Source organism: Salvelinus alpinus, chromosome 35 (assembly GCF_045679555.1).
Source record: "Salvelinus alpinus chromosome 35, SLU_Salpinus.1, whole genome shotgun sequence".
In the NCBI taxonomy this organism is placed as follows: Eukaryota; Metazoa; Chordata; class Actinopteri; order Salmoniformes; family Salmonidae; genus Salvelinus; species Salvelinus alpinus.
Window position 1 is genome coordinate 12,858,145 of NC_092120.1, and position 19,035 is coordinate 12,877,179.

Sequence of the window (19,035 nt, forward strand, 5' to 3'; positions counted from 1 at the left end):
TACAGTCCCTATGAACCACCCAGGCACACAGTTATCACAGCAGTCACAACATATATTGTTAGCCAGAAATACCCAATGTCAATAAAACGTGTGTCCAGTGTCTGGTCATGTTCAACCTCCCTGTCCTGAAACTCAGTGACTCACTGGGGAGGGGAAAAATTAGCAAAAAATGGATGATGTGCAGTATGCATATTGCAATTGTTCAACAGGATTACATTTAAATGACTAAGCCTATACAACACCAGGCCTACTATGTTGAATTATTGGTTCTGTACAGTGGTGAAAAATGATTTAAAGATGCCTTCATCAAACATTGCATCTACATGATGTCACTGATGCACTAGGTCTGTCTACCTGCACTAAAGGCCTAATCTAGCATGCAATGAGTTTTTCTGTTTTCCATCAAGTAGTCATTACCGATTGGTCCTTATTACAATCTGAACCACAAATTCCTGACCATATCTCCCCATCCACTTCTTCAGATCTTAAACTAGGCTACTGTGATGAATAGCGATCATGTATGACAAAGAGTTGATTAAAACGTGCACTTTGACGTCATCACCTATTAGTTCAATCCCACTTAAACTGTATCAACCATATACTTTAGGCCTCCGACAAGATAATAAATCAATTTGACAATTTAGTTTTTGTTTATTGTGAAAAGTCTAATTGTAATCAAATGTTTACTATTCTATAATTATATTTCTCTCTCTCTCCGTCTCCCCCCCCTCTCTCTCTCTCTCTCGTTCTTCTTTCCTGTTCATTTTTCAGTTCGCTACTTGCCTCTCCTCCTCTCAATCCACAATCTGCGACTAACAGACCCTCCCCCGATGGATGCGGCAGAAACCAGTGCACTGAAGTTGTGAAGTTATACTACTGCTCTTTCTTCACTGACTTCATCTGGAACTCATTTTCCACCGCTGGAAATTTATTATAATATCTTGAGGTAGTTTACTTGGAAATTTTTCGTTGCATAAATAGACTATCGCCGCAAATACAGTGGATTAACAACAAATGCTTTTCACCCAGGTGAGTGCAGAAAACGTATGCGTTTAGAAAACAAACGATAAAGCCTCTATTGTAAAATGATTATGCCTGATTATTCGCAGATTATTCAAACTGTAACGGCCATATTTAGATCTGTATGATTTTTTAAATTCTCTCCCATACTGTTGTCTTGCTCTTTTCTCTGAAGTACAGCACATACAGTAGTACATCCTGACATGCCTGCATATTACCATATATATTAGTAGATAGAAAATAACACGTGAATACTGAACATTTGTATTTGAAATGCTGTTTTTGTGAGTATTTATTGTCATGAGTGTTTGCTGGGGCATAGCCATATCCTAAATCTTCATAACTAAGCTGGGTCAATTCATATTTTGCTAGAAGGATTAGCCTACAGTCTTGATATGCAAAACATGATCTGACTATCGTAAAGTGCCATCTTAATGTGTATTGTTTGTTCAGGCTTGCAGTTGTTTGGTTTAGGGTTCAAGTTGTTTCAAAGATGATTCCACTTGCCTGTACCCCCCCCCCCCCCCCCCCATCTGAAGTCAGGAGGACTGCAGGATGTCATCCATGCAAACATCACAAATGTGAACCTCAACCTGCATATTGTTATAAATATATAATGTTTTTCATCTTTATTACTGATGTTTATTTTCATCACATCGAGTATAGTAACTATAATTATATTAGCAATAAAGAATATAGGTGCATTAATGTTACTGTATCTTAACTACGCCTAGTTGTTTGTTTTTTCAAGACTTACTCTTAAATATCTAGGTACAGTATAATGACTGTAATGACAAAACAGTAGAACTCAACTCATAATAGAGATGTGGGCTAGAACACACTCATTTCTGGGCCTCCAGATTGGTTTATTGACTAGTCATAACTAGGACAGCTCTTGTCTAAAGCTGCTGTCCTGCTATCTGTGACACACAAACCTTTGATGTGCAGGCAGTATGTCCTCCATTAGAGAATGGAGAGCAGAGGAAGTCAGTGGGAGTAGGTCGGTTGGGAGTAGGTCTGTTGTTGTTTCCTTACGCCAAACGGCCAGCCTCCGCCTCTGTTGTCTTTTCATTTTATTAAGCACCTCTTGGGTATTCCAAGATCTTAATTGACCTGGAGGCCTATGTTGTGGCAAGGCAAGATTCATGACTAATGGCAACGAAGCGTGGGGATGAGGTGGCTGTCACTTCTAGCAGTGTGCGACACATTGTGACACGGTCTGAGTGAGTGAGCCAACTTTCAACACTTCAAGTTGAAAACATACCAAATGGGACAATCATAGTGAGTCCTCTGGTGGATCTGACACACCCAGTGCTTTTCATATCTATGTGGAGCACATTTCCTCTTTGGATGACACATATACTCTTTCTATAGCTATTTCTTATTGTTTTAAAGGTAAGGTATATGTCTGTTTTCACCCAGCTTTACCTTAGGACTGCAAACTGGTCTAAAATCCTCTAGTGTAGTACCCAAAGAGAACTTGTGAATGGAGGCTCTTGGGAGAACCTGGCGCTGTTGCACATAGAAACACTTTAGCACTCAACACCTGGAAATGAAAGATAGGATATGTGATTTACACAGTAAGCCACTGCCACCTGGACCTGACAGCACCTAAACTCCCATCTACTGTGCTTTCCAAGACAGCTCACCAAAATCCTCAGGAAAACACATTGATATCCGTCTGTAGTCAGCTGACCTCTTTACAAAAGTAGATCACCACTGGGCACAGACGTCAATTCAACATCTATTCCAAGTTAGTTCAATGTAATTTAATTGAAATAATGTGGAAACATTATTAATTCAACCAGCGTGTGCCCAGTGGGTAAATCGAGATTCCGTGTGGATTTTTCTGTCTAATGTTGTAACGGTAGTCTTCGTCCTCCTCGTCTGAGGAGTAAGAAATGTCGGACCAAGATGCAGCGTGGTTAGTATCCATTTTAATAGGAATACGTGAAACAAACAAAAATAACAAATAAACGAATAAAGAAGCAAAAGTCCCGAAATAGTGAACACTAAACACAGGAACACACGAACAGGAACAATCACCCACAACCCACAATACAAAACAGGCTACCTAAATATGGCTCCCAATCAGAGACAACGACAAACACCTGCCTCTGATTGAGAACCATATCAGGCCAAACACATAGAAATAGACAAACTAGACAAACAACATAGAATGCCCACTCAGATCACACCCTGACCAAACAAAACATAGAAACATACACAGAAAACTATGGTCAGGGCGTGACAAATGTCCATACATACCGTACTGCTCTGCACATCTACAGTACACCTCTTGGATATGCGTCTGTTTGTCTACAGACTCTTACTGCCATCAGTGAGTACTGTATGTAGATTTGGTGATCTCTTTTCTGTCTGTGGTGTAACGACAGATTCCTCTCTTAAATCAAACAGCTGGAGTTTATCCATTGCTCTCCTCTGACTGGCCTATGACCATCTGTTTCTCCATCCAAGAGGTGAAGTATGGAGGTCTGGTGAGCCATCGGATATGTTTTGGTTTGGGATGACACTGGCCAGACACACCAGAGCCGAGGTAGAAATAGAATGAGTAGAGATGAGGTAAATGTAGTTACAGTATATTTGCTTCATGTTAATTTTGTCTTCCAAATAGCAGAAACCCTCTGTTTATTAAGGTTTATTGTAACGCCACATAGTACACCACTATGGGTTTTCTTTTGAAAGCCATGGCTTTTCATGAAAGGTTCATACCAGGTCACACACAATTTGTGTGTTGTTATTGAGTTTAGATCGTAGTTGTGGATCCTTGCTTGTTTTTTATCCAAACATTTTACTTTATGGACTCAAAACATTGTCTATATAGAAGGTGGATGAATGGTTATACTGTACAGAGGATCTGAGAGGTTCTTACGAGGTTTTTTGACATCGTAGTCTAGCAAATGTAATGTCAAATCTACAAAGCAATCTCCCAATTGATAAACCTCCTAGGGATTTTTTCCCCAGCCAAAGTGATTGTCAATATTAAAATTAATACTTGAATGATTTGATGATTGGTCAATCTCGTCTTTTCAGTCTTTTGTGCAGATAAATCATCGTAATGGAAAACAGCAAAGAGCAATGGCACGTTCAAAAGAAGGTGACAGAGATGTAATATTCCTACCACATGCTTGTATAAGTCTCTCAACCCCATATGCTCTGCAGCCGTGCAGATAATTTGGAGCAGATACGACTGCAGCCATGCAAGACGTGGTTTTGACCGGTTTTGCTGTGGAACATGGACAGTTACTATAGGCTCTGGCTCAAATAAACGTTCATAAAGAACAGTTGGTTTGGATAGAGGATCGAGGGGGAGGGGACTGAAGGGGTTAATTAATGGAGTGACCACAAAGTACTTGTACTGTGGTGAGTGTCTTTGGAGCTGCTTGTGTTGATGGTTGTTTGGGTGGTTGGGTGATGTTGGGTAGGAAGGGTGGTATTGTGGAGGCGTGGTGGAGACATGTGTAATTAAGATTTGGGGGCCTGTTCTGGTGCCTCTCGTTTCATGCGGTGTTTATAGAGGAAGGCTGTAACAAACAGAAACCTGAGCTGTAGAGGGAGGAAATGTATCCCCTTTAATGTCTCATTGCTTTCTCAGGCCGTCTTGAGAAAATGGTTGTGTTTTTTCCACTCTTCGTTGCTTTCAGCAGCTGGTGTGAGGTCATTTATGTAAATGAAGCAAGAGCCATTTATATTCTCAACTGTTGGATAAGATGTCATATTTACAATATAATGTGAATTCTGAATGTTAAAATAAATAACTGTTATGTCATGCTTGGCACCCCATTGACATGTATTGGTAGAGGCCCACTTGATGTTTTTCCCAGTTCCCGACCTACAGCCAACCCAGTCGTCCACCAGCTGTGTGGAGCAGTGACTCCATGGCTCTCCATCATGCGTTTTATGAGATCCCCTCCCCTCACTAACATTTCCATTATTCAGGTTAGGTAATAAAAGGGAGAGTTAGTCACAGAGAAATGCACAATGAGAGAGTATCCCTCGTCAACATCATCGTTATTCAAAACAATAGTCTATGTTAGCATCCCAATGGATTTGCTCTTGGAAACTCTGGGTACAGCAATGCCAGGATGAGTATGATGGTGTTGGTAGAGGATAGTTTTTATTTTACCCGCCAGAATCCCTCCTCAGTTGTGTTTACTTGTCAGAGGAAGGGAAGGTTGGGATGCAGACCTGGGATTACAGGCAAGATGTTTCCTATCCGCTTCCTATTGTTTGTCCTAGTTCTGTCTCCCTGCGCTTCACAGCGGTGAGCGAGGGGAAGAGCTAGGAGAATGTGGACTTGTGGGGGTTTGGGAGACTGGGATGTTTTAACTTAGTTTTCTTTTTGCACCATGGCAGATAAACAGAGCACTAAACTATCAAAATAAAGAAAGTCGCACACTCCATGTATAATCTCCCAGCAATTTAATGGGTATTTACCATCGTTTCGGCATCACTGTGCCTTCCTCAGGGTCCTTCCTCATACATTCCCTATACATGGACTGTGCGACTTTCTTTATTTTGATAGTTTATAGTTTATTCGCCGTTAGTCAGCACCTCCACACAAACTATTATTCTGGGTGTGCGCCAGCTCATGTCTTTTTATCAGATCAACAGAGCAGAACAAACAAACTATTTGGGTCAAGAGACAGCTTGGCCCCTGTGTTTTATAAGAGGTGAGCGAGCACATGAGTTAGTAGAGTCGATATTGAGCCATCTTGTTTAAATGGTCAAATCAAATCAAATTCTATTTGTCACATACACATGGTTAGCAGATGTCAATGCGAGTGTAGCGAAATGCTTGTGCTTCTAGTTCCGACAGTGCAGTAATACATTTTTTTAAGAAGAATGACCTATATGATCAAGATGACCCCATTTAAAGGATGCTTTTGGAGTAGTGCTGAAGGAAAGGAAGAAGCATTAACACTTACTTTTACAGTGTGTTAACTACAAGGAAATGACTGAGTACCTACTCACAGCTATAGCCATTTATAGTTATTAGTTGTTAGGCTACCATTAGAGCACGCCGAATTTCCACTTCAACTTATTTTTTTTACATCAGTTCAGATCTCTACTGATTAGTTCCCACTTTGCACACAGAAAAAAAAGTGTTACATTCATTTGCCGTTTCCTTGATTAGCGAAGATCATACCCAAAGAGGAAGGGATGCTCCTGGCCCCTCTCCTTCCTCGCCTGCCCCCCGTGTTATTTGCCCAGGATGTCCTGTGTGGTGGCGGTGGTGTGCATCTAGCCCTTGTCTCCAGTTGCCCCCTGCCTTCCTGTTCTGTAGAGCAGACCTGCAGGTGTGACACAAAACATTTGTTTTACCATATCTTTACATTTGACATGCATAACGCCCACATGGCTGCCACCTATAGGTCTCAAAATAGGTCACAGCACCACTGTTGTGAAAAGCATAGTCGCAAAGACAAAGCATAGGAACGTTTTTAAGGGTTCATCTTCAGTGTAGCACACGTGGCTCAAGTTCTTTTTTCTTCGTTTGGGCTTTAACTTCCAAATGCTCAGAACCAGGCCCATCTGGAAAGGGAGATCTTTTGGTTCTGTGAAGAAAAAGCTGCGATAAAAGGATCACATTAATAAGGAGCAGATTTCCTCCTCGCCCTCCAAAGGCAGCGCACTGAAGGCCAGAGGCAGGCCAGTGAATCAATTGGGTTTAACTGAGAGGAATTTACTGGCCCAGACTGAACTTCCTGGAAAAACAGAGAGGTAGTAGAGATAGAGAAAGAAAGAAAGAGACAAATACTTTATGATACGCAACCCCCTCTTAGTTCTACCCCTGGTTACTGTCCCATTGAGTTATTTTTGCTAGCATGTCACAGAACCTTTCTGATGTGCAGTCATTCAGCCATAATGCAGACAGAGGGACGAGTCTGTAGATGCACATCTGCCTGCACGTGTTTAGCTCTGTGTCTCTTCATGCATTGTGCATAATGACCTAACCACATACCCTGCAGGCTTTTTACATTTAGGGGGGTACATGAGGTAAATAAATGCCCAGATGGGACACCATTATTACTCCCCAAACAGGAAATGATGCCCAGAACTCATCCTGTAAATTTAAAGAAGATGAACAACAACAACAACAGAGAAAATATATACCAACAGCTACCCAAATGGGTTCCAGCTCGAGCCTATCTCACTGACTGGAAATAAACTGGCCAGCTAGTTACATTAGAAGGGTTGTCTTAATCGAAAGCAGATGCTGCATGGTCGTAGTCTGTTATTGTAATTTGCTCTCAGTTTCAAAGAACTGTGAAGTAAAAAAAAAGAAAGGCCCAGTGCCTTCAAAATTCTGTTTTCCTGTGTTTTGTATCATATTATACAACAGCTGATGAAACTAACACTGTAAAAGTATGAACAAATGTGATCAGTGTTATTTCCTGACAGTTACTGGTTGAAAATACAATATACACAAGACCTTATAATCAGCAGATTTGCATGGGAGGGAGTTTCGGCTTTCCATGGCGACATGGGGTAAATTGGTTAATAGACGAATAACAAAGAGCGTTCCAAACCTCTCTGCCAATAACAGCTAGTTTTCAGTTTTTCCCTTCCCACTCAGACCATTCCCAGACAGTCCTAGCAAATATTTTGCTTGAGAGATATTTTTTTGCTAAAACGCAATTTTTGCCCATTTGAATGGAAATCCATTCCATTAAGGTACTTCATTGTTACCAAGAAATGTGATATTGATATAAAAACGGCTTCATTGGGCATTTAAAGCTAATGCCCATGGCATGAAATGTCTGGTACTTGAACCATGTGTTATTGAAGAGAACACTGAATCAGATACTCAACCATGGGATACTGAAGGATCGGTGTATGAATGTACATGTTACACTAAATGTGGAAAATCTTTGTTTATTCCTTGGGGTGTCTTTAGTCTTTCTAAAAGTTCTGCATTGCACCGAAACCTATATATTAGGAATTATCATGCCTATATTGAAGAAATATTTAAACTAAGATAAACTGTAACATCCAAATCTGTGTTACTGTAACCTATCAGGGCCGCTGTGGGTCCTGTTGAGGCCATGGTTCCGTTAGCCTTCGTGTTAGCCAAGGAAGAGGGGGTTTGATACCACACCCTGCCGCTGGAGAGGGGACTGCAGCTAACATCTGGGACTACAGTAGTACGCAATATGCATGGGATTCAGCCAAGGGAAAGGGGATAGTGGCTAGAGATGGAAAGTGTGAGTGCACACACTTGTTGTGGGGGAGGGCATGTGAGGCCTCAATGAAGTCACTGTAGGTCTCTGTATGTGCCAATCTGTGTTTATGTGGATGTGTGATGGAAGTGTTTTAGATGACCAGGCAATTTTTGCTGTCCACATCAGTTCAGCATTTCCTTTTGTTAGAGTACATTCTGCTTGGCTGTTTCCCTTAGTGAGAAAATACAGAACACAACATTATTGGAATACTGTACCAGTGCTGCTCTGCGGCCGATGATTCATTGGGTATTGATTGACAGACCGCAAAATTGAGGAAGTACGAGAGGCAGAGAGTGTTTTTGAATTTGCCACCACCAGTGTAGTAAATCCAGATGTGCACAGTGCACAGACTACGGTGTGGTCATAAAACAGGCATGGCTTTTCTAGACTTGGATGATCATAAGGAGGAGGATTGATTTCGTAACAAAAGTGAAGTGCCTATAGAAAAACCAAACTTCATTTGAAGACCCTAGAAGCAGGTCAAGATAACATTATTACTCTCTTTTGGTCTTGTTATCTTTTGACATAAAGGTTGAATTAGTGGCCAGTTGATGAACTTAGACACAAGTGCTTTTGTCAGTTGTTAGTCATTGGTCAAAGTGTTTAGCTGGGTTTTTTGTATTCTGATGGTCCACTAAAGATTTAAAAGGCTTGTGACCTCTTGGTCTTGTTGTGTATGTTGGAAGAACCCAGAAGAAAACAAACATGGATGAAAAGCTGAGTGTTATGTCTGGTAGTGTCATGAGAAAATCAGCCGAGGACGATACACATCATCTAGAATACTTCACTAGAGGTTCCCACAATATACTCTGGACTGCTGAAAAGGACAGAGAAGTTGAGTGAAAGTGACAGCATGAAGGAAAAGAGCATGGAGAACAAAATCATGATTGAGGAAATTAGATTGACGTTGTTGTGGTGGAAATGATGGAAAAATAGATAAGATGTGGGACAGACTGGTAGAGGATATTTTCGAAGAATATTGAAAGATTGCAATCTGCAGTGGCAAGCTCAAATTGGCGGTGGTCATGGTAGCTATATTATTGTCGTCACTTGCTATCCATCCAGTGTGTTTGTGTAAGTATGTTAAGCTGTTCTTTGTCTGTGCTTGACGTCCGGCCTTGTGTATGCGACGATCACTTGTGTTTAGAAAATACCATACACATTCTTTATGATGAAGTCCACTTTTGTTCATAGAATTACGTACATTCATATGTGTAGTGTGACATCATGAGGAGGGTGATGTGTTGAGGTATGACTGGTGTCTTGAGTTTATAACACCTCTTTCTCGTACACAAACAACCTTCACACCTTACAGACTCCTATCTCTTCACTGTCACGCGCCAAGGCCCTTTTCTAACTTTCATCCAATGACTTGGACGAGCATCAGGATCATGGCATCATGTGTGAAGTGATTCAAGGGGTAGTATAACAATAGGATTGTGCGTTCCAGGGCACCACAGGGTGACTCACAGAGACCTTCAGACTATAGGGAACTTCCTGTTGTAATGTCACCACCCTATTGTAGTAGGAGAGGTGATTTCACTACAGGGTATGGCAGGAAGAGCAAAGGAAGGGGTAGTTCTGAACAAACAAGCTACTGATGATGATTCATACTGCAACACCAGAACAATCAACATTCCTGTGAATGTTTCACTGGTCATGATTATCAGGATGTCTAGAAGTCATAACACAAATTGTGTAATTGTGAAATTCTCAAATGATGTAGTCATTTATCGTTTCGATATTCAAGACCTGTATGTCAGGATGTTACAGTATTTATTGAGGATAATTATGGTAAATATGAATCTACAGCTGAGGATTCGGTTATGAATGGGGTTATAGGATTAGTGGATTGCTCTTTTATACCAACTAAACTGTACTAAACAGCTCGTCTCCAGCATGGAGGTACATTCACTATGAAAGCTCACTGTACACGCATGTGGTCTCTAGAATAATACCACTTGATTCTATGGTAATTACATATCCAGAATCCTGAACTGTTGCTGGAGCCATCTCTGCGATGGTCTCACAATAATGCTAATGGTGTGGTCTTTCGACCGTGTTCTTGCTGTGTGCGTTTACAATCAAGCCTGTGTTTTCTGGTTATGGTTTGTGGAAAGCCTTTTTTTTAAAACAAGAAGCGCATGTGTCTCCGCACACATTATGATCCCCAGGACATTACGGCACATATAATTACTGCTCTGTATGGTCATGTCCCTCCAAAACCTCAGCCAGGGCCTCCATTTTAGGTTTTCCACCATTTCATATAGTTAAGCTTGCATAAAAATACTATTAAGACACTAAACTATGCTTTTTAATCTGAGGTGAGTGTTTTGGGGTGTACTGTACATGTACATATGCATGTGTTTTTGTTCTGGCTAGAGTACTCCGGAGTGTTTGTGTTTGTGAGGACCCCTACACTTTCCCTGACCGACGAAACCACAGTCACTCTGCCTGTGGTTATGGTCTGGAGTGTGCCGGCCCTAGAGGTAGTTTACACTGTGTGGCTAGCTGGTTGCAGACGAGAACACACAAGCCCTCACTGTGGAGCGATGCCACAGGGATGGACTCAACTTGGAGAGAGAGGCCTCAACTTGGCCAAACGCCCAACACAACAAGAGAGAATGTGTTCCCAGAGTGTCAGTACAACACGTTTCAATTGGCCAGGCATTCATACCATCCTTATCATATGGATATATTAGGTCTGAATGACCATGCATGAACTAGCTTCAAGTATTACCTTAACAACACTATGAGGCACATATTCCATGGCTGACTGTTCGGCCATGTGTAGAGCTCATGTTGATGTTCTCATAAGGCCCAAAACAACAGCATTACCATGATACCCTTATCAACCCTACCTCCGTTATCTATTTCAGTCTGTTCAGTGTCACCCTATTGACAGTGCCTATGACATAAGCTTTCTATACCAGAACCACATGACCAACATCACAGGGATAGAGTCTAACACATCCACCCCAACTCTGGTTTATCAGACTGCTAGAGCTGCTCTCTAGGAGTAGAGGAAAAGGTGTGACCATCACGTAGACCTCCTGACCCAATCATCTGGTATTTAGGGGCCCCTCGACCACCAGGTCTGGGGCCCGCCAACCTTTTTCTTTTGGGGGGGTTGGGCCCCCCTGGAGGTTGGGGACCCCCACATAGCATATGTTAGCAAAATATGTACCCTGCATGCCCGTTCGGTAATCTGTCCCTGCTCACACACAGGCCCTGGACCACAAAAGAATAAGGTGCGTGTCCCTCGTTTCCCCCAGATAGCATATGATAGCAAAATGTGTAGAATTGCTGGAAATTAGCTTTAAAACTGCAAAATGTTCTCTCAGCCTCATGACAAAATGTGTAGAATAGCATTATAAAACTGCACATTTTTCTCTCTGAACCATGGCTTATTTCCCCTGGAGGACGGTGGCCCAGGGCCCCAAATGCGGTAGTCCGGCTATGTGTGTAAGGCAGAAGAAGAGAAGAGGTGTGAGGCAATAGAGTTGACATACAGACATACTGTAGGTTATTTTTATTTTTCCATAGCAACTACCCTGATTTAACGAAGCGTTAGAGAAGTGTTTTATGACTCAAACCGTAGCATAGATTGGCAGACACCATTAAGCGTACAGCATGTCACTGTATTGAAGAGACTGTTGCTGAGAAGGGTTGTGTTGAATCGTGTTCAAAATGTTGACCGCATCAAACAGATTTCCTGAGGTTCAATAACATTTTTAAAGAAACAGACATCCAAAAGTGATATATCAAAAGTTAAAAACAGGTCAAGTTCAATAAATTACTTTTCGTCTTTTATCTTTTGACATAAAAGTTGAACTAGTGGCCAGTTGATAAACTTTGACCAGGGATGGGCAACTTTGATTGGGGTGGGGGCCACCAAAAATCTGAACTCAATGTGAGGGGTCGCAGTGGCTCGCGGTTCTGCGTACCCACATCCATACTAACACGTGCAGTCAGAGCCAGCCCTAGCCTTTTGGGGGCCCTAAGTGACATTTTGTTGGGGCCCTAAGTGACATTTTTTGCCGTAGGGTGGAGACAAATGTTTGCAGTTTTTAATATGATATCAGAGTGAGAGTGACTAATAAATTCAATGCCCCCCCCCCCCCCCCCCGGGTCTGTAATTAGACCATGATTACTACTAGTTTAGATAACTGGCTAGACTAATTTACCAATCACAAATTTACCAATTTTTTTTAGATGACATGGGCTCAATAAGTGACTGTCAGTGACTGACATAAGATGATGCGCGCCGAAATCGAAATTGCACGTGGTGATTTCTACTATTCTACTCACTCTCAACAGTGAGTTGAGACCCCGACTGAGTTTAAAATATATATATTTTTAGGTTGGTCCGTGGGCCTACAAAAACGGGCCACTAGTTGCCCATCCCTGACTTAGACACGAGGGCCTTTGTCAGTTGTTAATCACTGGTCATCACAGTGTTTAGCTGGGCTTGTTTTTGTTTTCTGATGGTCCACTAAAGATTTCAAAGACTTTTGACCTCTTGGCCTTGTTGTGTATGTTGGAAGAACCCAGAAGAAAACAAACATGGATGAAAAGCTGAGTGTTATGTCTGGTAGTGTCATGAGAAGATCAGCCGAGGACGATACACATCATCTAGAATACTTCACTAGAGGTTCCCACAATACTCTGATCCCAAAGCAAGACAGAAGTTGAGTTAAAGAGCCAACATGAAGAAAATAAGAAAAGAGCATGAAGTACAACATTATGATTGAGGAAATTAGACATATGGATGACATACAGTTGACATAGGGACCATTTTATTTGTTTTTCCATAGCAACTACCCTGATTTAACGAAGTATTACAGAGATGTTCTATGACTCAAATCCTAGCATAGATTGGCAGACACCATTAAGCATATGTCACTGAATTGAAGAGGCTGTGTTGAATCCCATCCAAAATGTTTGCGTCTGTGCTTTTCCGAGAACATTCAGTAAAACGAAAGCATCAAACAGATCTGCTGAGATACAATAACAAATTTAAATTGTCTGCAAAAGGAAGACAAAAGAAGCAGACACCCAAAAGTTAAAGGTGTCTTTTTTTCTCTCAGGTCAAAGGTCAAAGTTCAAGAACTCATAGTTCATTCGCATGAATCCTACAGAAGACAGCACACCCTGCAGCTCCAAGCTCACTCAGCAAAATACAGCCTTCCGAGAAGTAACTCCCCAAAAGACGAACCCCTCCTCTTTCCCTCCATATCATCCCTTTGTCACGCAAATCCTACGACAGCCATCAACAGCATATGAGCTGCCAAGACTTCCACACAGAATGTTCCAGTGTGTGGGGGATGAGACTTGTGGTTCAGTACCACCCTTAATGTACAAAGCCTCACTGTAAACACCCGCAAAATGTGTCATGTTCAAGAAACAATAAAATATGTAATGGATAAATGTGAGAAATTGACCAAATCAACAGTTACGCACCACATATATTTCTGATTTGCAAAAAAACATTCATGTTTCTGAAAGTATGAATTTGAAAGATTGGGTGTGGGGTGGTGTGTAGTTGTTCCATCAAGTTCCTATTCACCCAAAGGGTTGTTCATGGTGCCTACTCCCTTTTCCCCTACACCCATCCACCCAACATGTGGCATTATAGCGTCTAGGGAGTGTGTGCCAGCCTAGCTGTGGTCGAAGGAGCCAAATCTCTCATGCGCACCATGAAGAAATCCCAGATGCAAAGGATTATGGGTTTTAAATCTAGTTTACAGTAACTGTGTTTTAATGGAGGGTAGAGGGGCGAGAGGGGCTGGGGGCTAATGCTGCAGAGTCGGGACTATAGGCTGTGGTTAGAGTGACACATCAAGCTCTCCATCTTATTCACTCCAGCTGGCAATGCTTGTCAGCTTGAGAGCACTTTTATGGATTTGTTATTCTTACAGTTCAAATGTAAATAGATGACACAAAGTCTAGAGCTTGAAATGGTTATATTTTTCCTAAAAAGACTCTTGATATCACTAATCAGGGGAATTGATAATCAGAAGCGTTCAGCCAATTATATCGTGTTGATACGTTTTGGTTGTTACGTTACCTAAGTGATATGTATTGAAAATCATATATGATTTAGCTGAAGCTTTTTTAAATCATATTTTCTGAATAATGTTCAACTACAATCTATCATGAAAACAGTGCAGCTGGTGACATTGACTTTTGATTGGTTGTTGTTACCTTAGAAGTATCATAGAATCATATATAGGAGTTGGCTGTTGAATGGATATTGACCTCATTGCCAAGTTGTTTACGCTTAACCCATCGTTTTTGCGCAGTGCACACGTGGCGAATGCAATACTGAAGTGAATAAACTGTTTTCCTGTGTTATTTTTCTCTCTTTGGCTTCAATAATTTGGAACATTTGGACATTTAGAAATGGCATTCATATTATTGATCATGTAACACTATTATAGCATTTTACACTGCCAGGAGATTCCCAGGAGTAACTTTGAGAAATGACTGTGAACTTGAGACTTCATATTGTGTAGCTTAGTTTCTTAGTCTGGTTTAAATATTACACCCCTCTACATGAAAATCGAGTTGTCCTTGGCATCCCTCTCTCTTTCTCCCTCCTTTCCCCCCTCTGTCTTTTTCTCTCTCTCTCTGTCTGTCTCTTTTCTCCTTTTCTATTTTCTCTTTCTCTCTCTCTCATTCTGTCACCAATCCACACCAATGTGTTTTTCTCTCAATTTTATTTTCCTTTACATCGCTCTGTTCCAAAGAGTGACTAATATTTTCTACCTCAATTAACATTTCAACCCCAAAGAGAGAGAGGAGTAGAGGGGAGGGAAAAAGGCAAGCAACATTTAAATATGAACTAATCTTATCAAATTCATCTTATTGGATAATTGATGGACTGAATAAAGAATTGGACCCCATCTTCCAATCCACAGCCAATGCCAATGCGTTTCTCTCAATTTTATTTTCCTTTGCAACGCTCCGTTCCAAAGAGTGACTAATATTTTCTACCTCAGTTAACATTTCAACCACAAAAAGAGAGAGGAGTAGAGGGGAGGGGAAAAGGCAAGCAACATTTAAATAGTGCCATGTGCAGTGTCTAGAATTTCAACATTTACTGACAGAATTTTAAAAAGTCTCTACTCTTATTTAAGGAGCTTGTTATCCAATATTGACCATTAAGACCCCATGCCACTCAAGACTGGATTGTCTTGGAAGACAAGAAGCTTTAGGATGCTGAGTAAATGTGAATGAATCACTATTGCATGCATATTGCATGGTTCAAATGATGGTAAAGATGAAATAATAATAATAATAATAATAAAAGACGAGCATGGAGTTTCAGTAAATATATGTGAGTAGCCTCCAGAGCTGTCATTAAATGAAAACTGAATGCAATGGTTTCAGAGGTGTGAAACCAAATCAAATGTTTTTCTTTAGTCTCATTTCTGAGGCTTTTGCAAGACTAATGACTGAAATTGAATGGTAACAACATGCATAAGAGTGTCTCGGTTTTGCAAGATTAATGTGACACGAGTACATCTGTTTTCATTTGGGCCTTGCTTTCATTGAAATCCCTGTGCAGTTCTAGAAAGAGCATTGTGGGGCCCTTTTTAAACATTAGGGCATTCTCCAGTTGGTACGATCTGCACACGCCTGGGCCACTTGTTTAGTTTTGGGGCGCTTGACATTGTGAGCCAAGACAAGTCCAATGAATTAGCGAATACTGTATACTCAGATACTATAAATAGTTTCTCTGTACTCGTTTCAACGTGTGGGACTCATTTTGTGCATGGAACGTTTTAAGAACATGAAAACAAATGAGCTGTCGATGAAAGTATTAGAAAGTGTGTGTGTGTGTGTGTGTGTGTGTGTGTGTGTGTGTGTGTGTGTGTGTGTGTGTGTGTGTGTGTGTGTGTGTGTGTGTGTGTGTGTGTGTGTGTGCGTGCGTGCGTGCGTGTGTGTGTGCGTGCGTGCGTTGTACTGTGTATTCCTATCCTCATTTTTTTTATTGGGCTGCATGAAAGTCCAGTTGAGATGGTCTGCTTTGCTCATTGAAACTAACCCAAAAGCCTTCTAGTGCAGGCTGCAGCGTTAGAGGTCCAGAACCATCTCTGTACCATTCAAGGCACATACTGTAGAGATGTACAGTAGCTCTGGTCCAGAATACACCCTGGACCGGACTATGCCCGGACTACGAGCTAAAATATATGTAGAGCCAAATCTGGTGCCCATCTGCACTTATCACTTGTAACATAATAAATATATTTTGTCATCTGTGTATGTTTTTATCATACGTTGGTTGCATAAAGCAACACAGAAGAAGAATCTTGATTTTTATAAAAGATTATGGAAAAAATATGATAAGGTAAAAGCTAATAAACTGTAGGTTGAGATTAATAAGAGTGTACTCTCAGCGGCAAAGGCTTGGGCAGGATTCTATAATCAAGCCACATGTATGGGTGGAGTAGCAAATAAAAGCCTGCTTTTGGTGGGGAGAGGACCTGAACCCTTTTACCTCTCTGAGCAGGGGTATGCTACCTACTTACCAGTTAAGACTACCGACCTACCGTTCAATTTAAAGGTAACCCAAACATGTCATGTGAACTGCGCTGACTTTACTTTCAGTCAGAGCTGTCTCTCTTCACGTCTGCACTCATTAAACCTACACTCTCTTTCTCAGCACTTAAGCATTCCCATGCGGTTTCAAGACTTTGTCTAATGAAGCTCAATTAAAAAGAAAAAAGTTAATGAAAAATATTTACTCCAGTCCAATGAAGTGGCTACTAAAGTCGATTGCTCCTCTTAATAAAAACCATATGCCTGTTCTTATAAAATTCTGTTTTTGTGGTGCAGCTTTTTAAGGCGTTAGAGTGTGTGCCAGAATGTGTATTATCTCCTGACACAGAGAACAGGAGGGTTGTGAGGGGTGATATATCAAAAGCAGCAGATCGTGAATGTACTTGATTTATGTTACAGGGAGCATTGTGACAAATCAACTCATAACTACAGCTGTAGGTTTAGGTTTAGTGCGACTGCTGGGCTGTGGCTGCAGTTTGTTTGTTACTCTGATTAGGAAAATGCTTGGGCTAAAGCCCCTAAAAGGGATCCTAGCATGGCATTGTTGAAAAACCACATCCTTACGTTGTGAGGGGAGGAAGAAACCTAGACTTATGGGCTAGACCTAGACTTATTTAAGTGTCTTGTTGTTCCTCTCTTTGCTTGACTGAAATAAATGCTAAATATCTCCTTTGGAATAGTCATAGAAATAGTTTAATACCACAAGCTCTTTATTTCATCCTCGTTGGTGACCTGAGAAGCTATAGTACACTAACTTTGTCAGGGGGACGTATTAGAAAAACAGAAGGGAATAAATAGCCTTGACCAATTTTATGTCAACATGAGTCCATCCTCCAAAGACTGTCCCTTTCCCACGATGAGGGGAATGGCACTTCAGTTGACCCATGCTATAGTGTTCCTGAACTTCCCAAAATGTCCATGGGAGTTTTGGGGGAAAAAGACCACTTTCTCTGCCGCTCCCTGAGAGCCTGCTCTGGTCCCCATCACTGGGCGTTCCCCTGGGTCTGCGTTTTGATTGGATCCAGATGGTGTGAGTGTGGAAGGGGACATGGCGGAAGAGTGTGGAGTATTCTCTCCTGCTCTGATTGATAATAGCTAGGATGGTAGCTGGAGTCGCATTCCTCCCCCAATCCATTTCTGTCTCTCTTGCTCGCTCTTTCTCGCTCTCTCTCAGATTCAGTGGTGGAAAAAGTACCCAATTGTCATACTTGAGTAAAAGTAAAGATACCTTCATAGAAAATGACTATAGAAAAAGTCAAAGTCACCCAGTAAAATACTACTTGAGTAAAAGTCTAAATATTTTTGGTTTTAAATATGCTTAAGTATCAAAAGTAAATGTAATTGCTTAAATATACTTAATCATTTCAAATTTCTTATATTAAGCGAACCAGACAGCACAATGTTTTTTATTACATTTTTTTACGGATAGCCAGGGCACACTCCAACACTCAGACATCATTTACAAACGAAGCATTTGTGTTTAGTGAGTCCACCAGATCAGAGGCAGTAGGGATGACCAGGGATCTTGATTAGTGTGTGAATTTGACCATTTTCCTGTCCTCCTAAGCATTCAAAATGTAAGTAGTTTTGGGTGTCAGGGAAAATGTATGGAGAAAAGTACATACTTTTCTTTTGGAAGGTAGTGAAATAAAAGTAAAAGTTGCCAAAAATATAAATAGTATAGTACAGATACCTCAAAAAACGACTTAAGTAGGACCTTAAAGTATTTTTACTTAAGTTCTTTACACCACTGTTCAGATTCCTCTGTTCTAAGTTGCCAAATGGGGAGAATAGGGAGCAAGACGGGGAGGGTCTGGGTAAACGGCTCAATGCTGGCCCGCTGCCTTACCTCTGCTTAGTGTTTAATGAACTCTTTTACAAGGGGTGATACTGCTTTAAACTACAGGAAGGTTTCAGATAAATGTTCATATTCTTTACATTGTGAAGTGTTTGATATCTTTGTAACTCAGATGGCGGGCTAAAAGCAGTGCCAAACAAAAAACGGACAAGTATCAGTTTAACATAGACAGTATGATTTGATGTGCTGTTTAATGAGAATAGAAAAAAGGTAGGTAATTGATTATCCCTTTTCCTGCTCATAACCTGATTCTTAATAACTAACCCTCTCCTCAAATGTTGGTCCTCATGCTTTCAATTTGTAGCATATTATCACTGCTATTGCTCCCATGGATAGGCATTA

The 19,035-nt window shown here is 41.0% G+C and overlaps 1 protein-coding gene across 2 annotated transcripts in view; it reads left to right on the forward strand.

Moving 5' to 3' along the window:
* The first annotated feature begins 805 nt into the window (after positions 1-805).
* Positions 806-19,035, forward strand: part of LOC139564564 (platelet endothelial aggregation receptor 1-like) — a 32,302-nt gene continuing 14,072 nt past the window's right edge. For both annotated transcript variants that reach the window (XM_071384182.1, XM_071384183.1), the window contains exon 1: positions 806-1,029. The gene's annotated coding sequence lies outside the window, so the exon portion shown is untranslated. The remainder of the gene's footprint in view (positions 1,030-19,035) is intronic.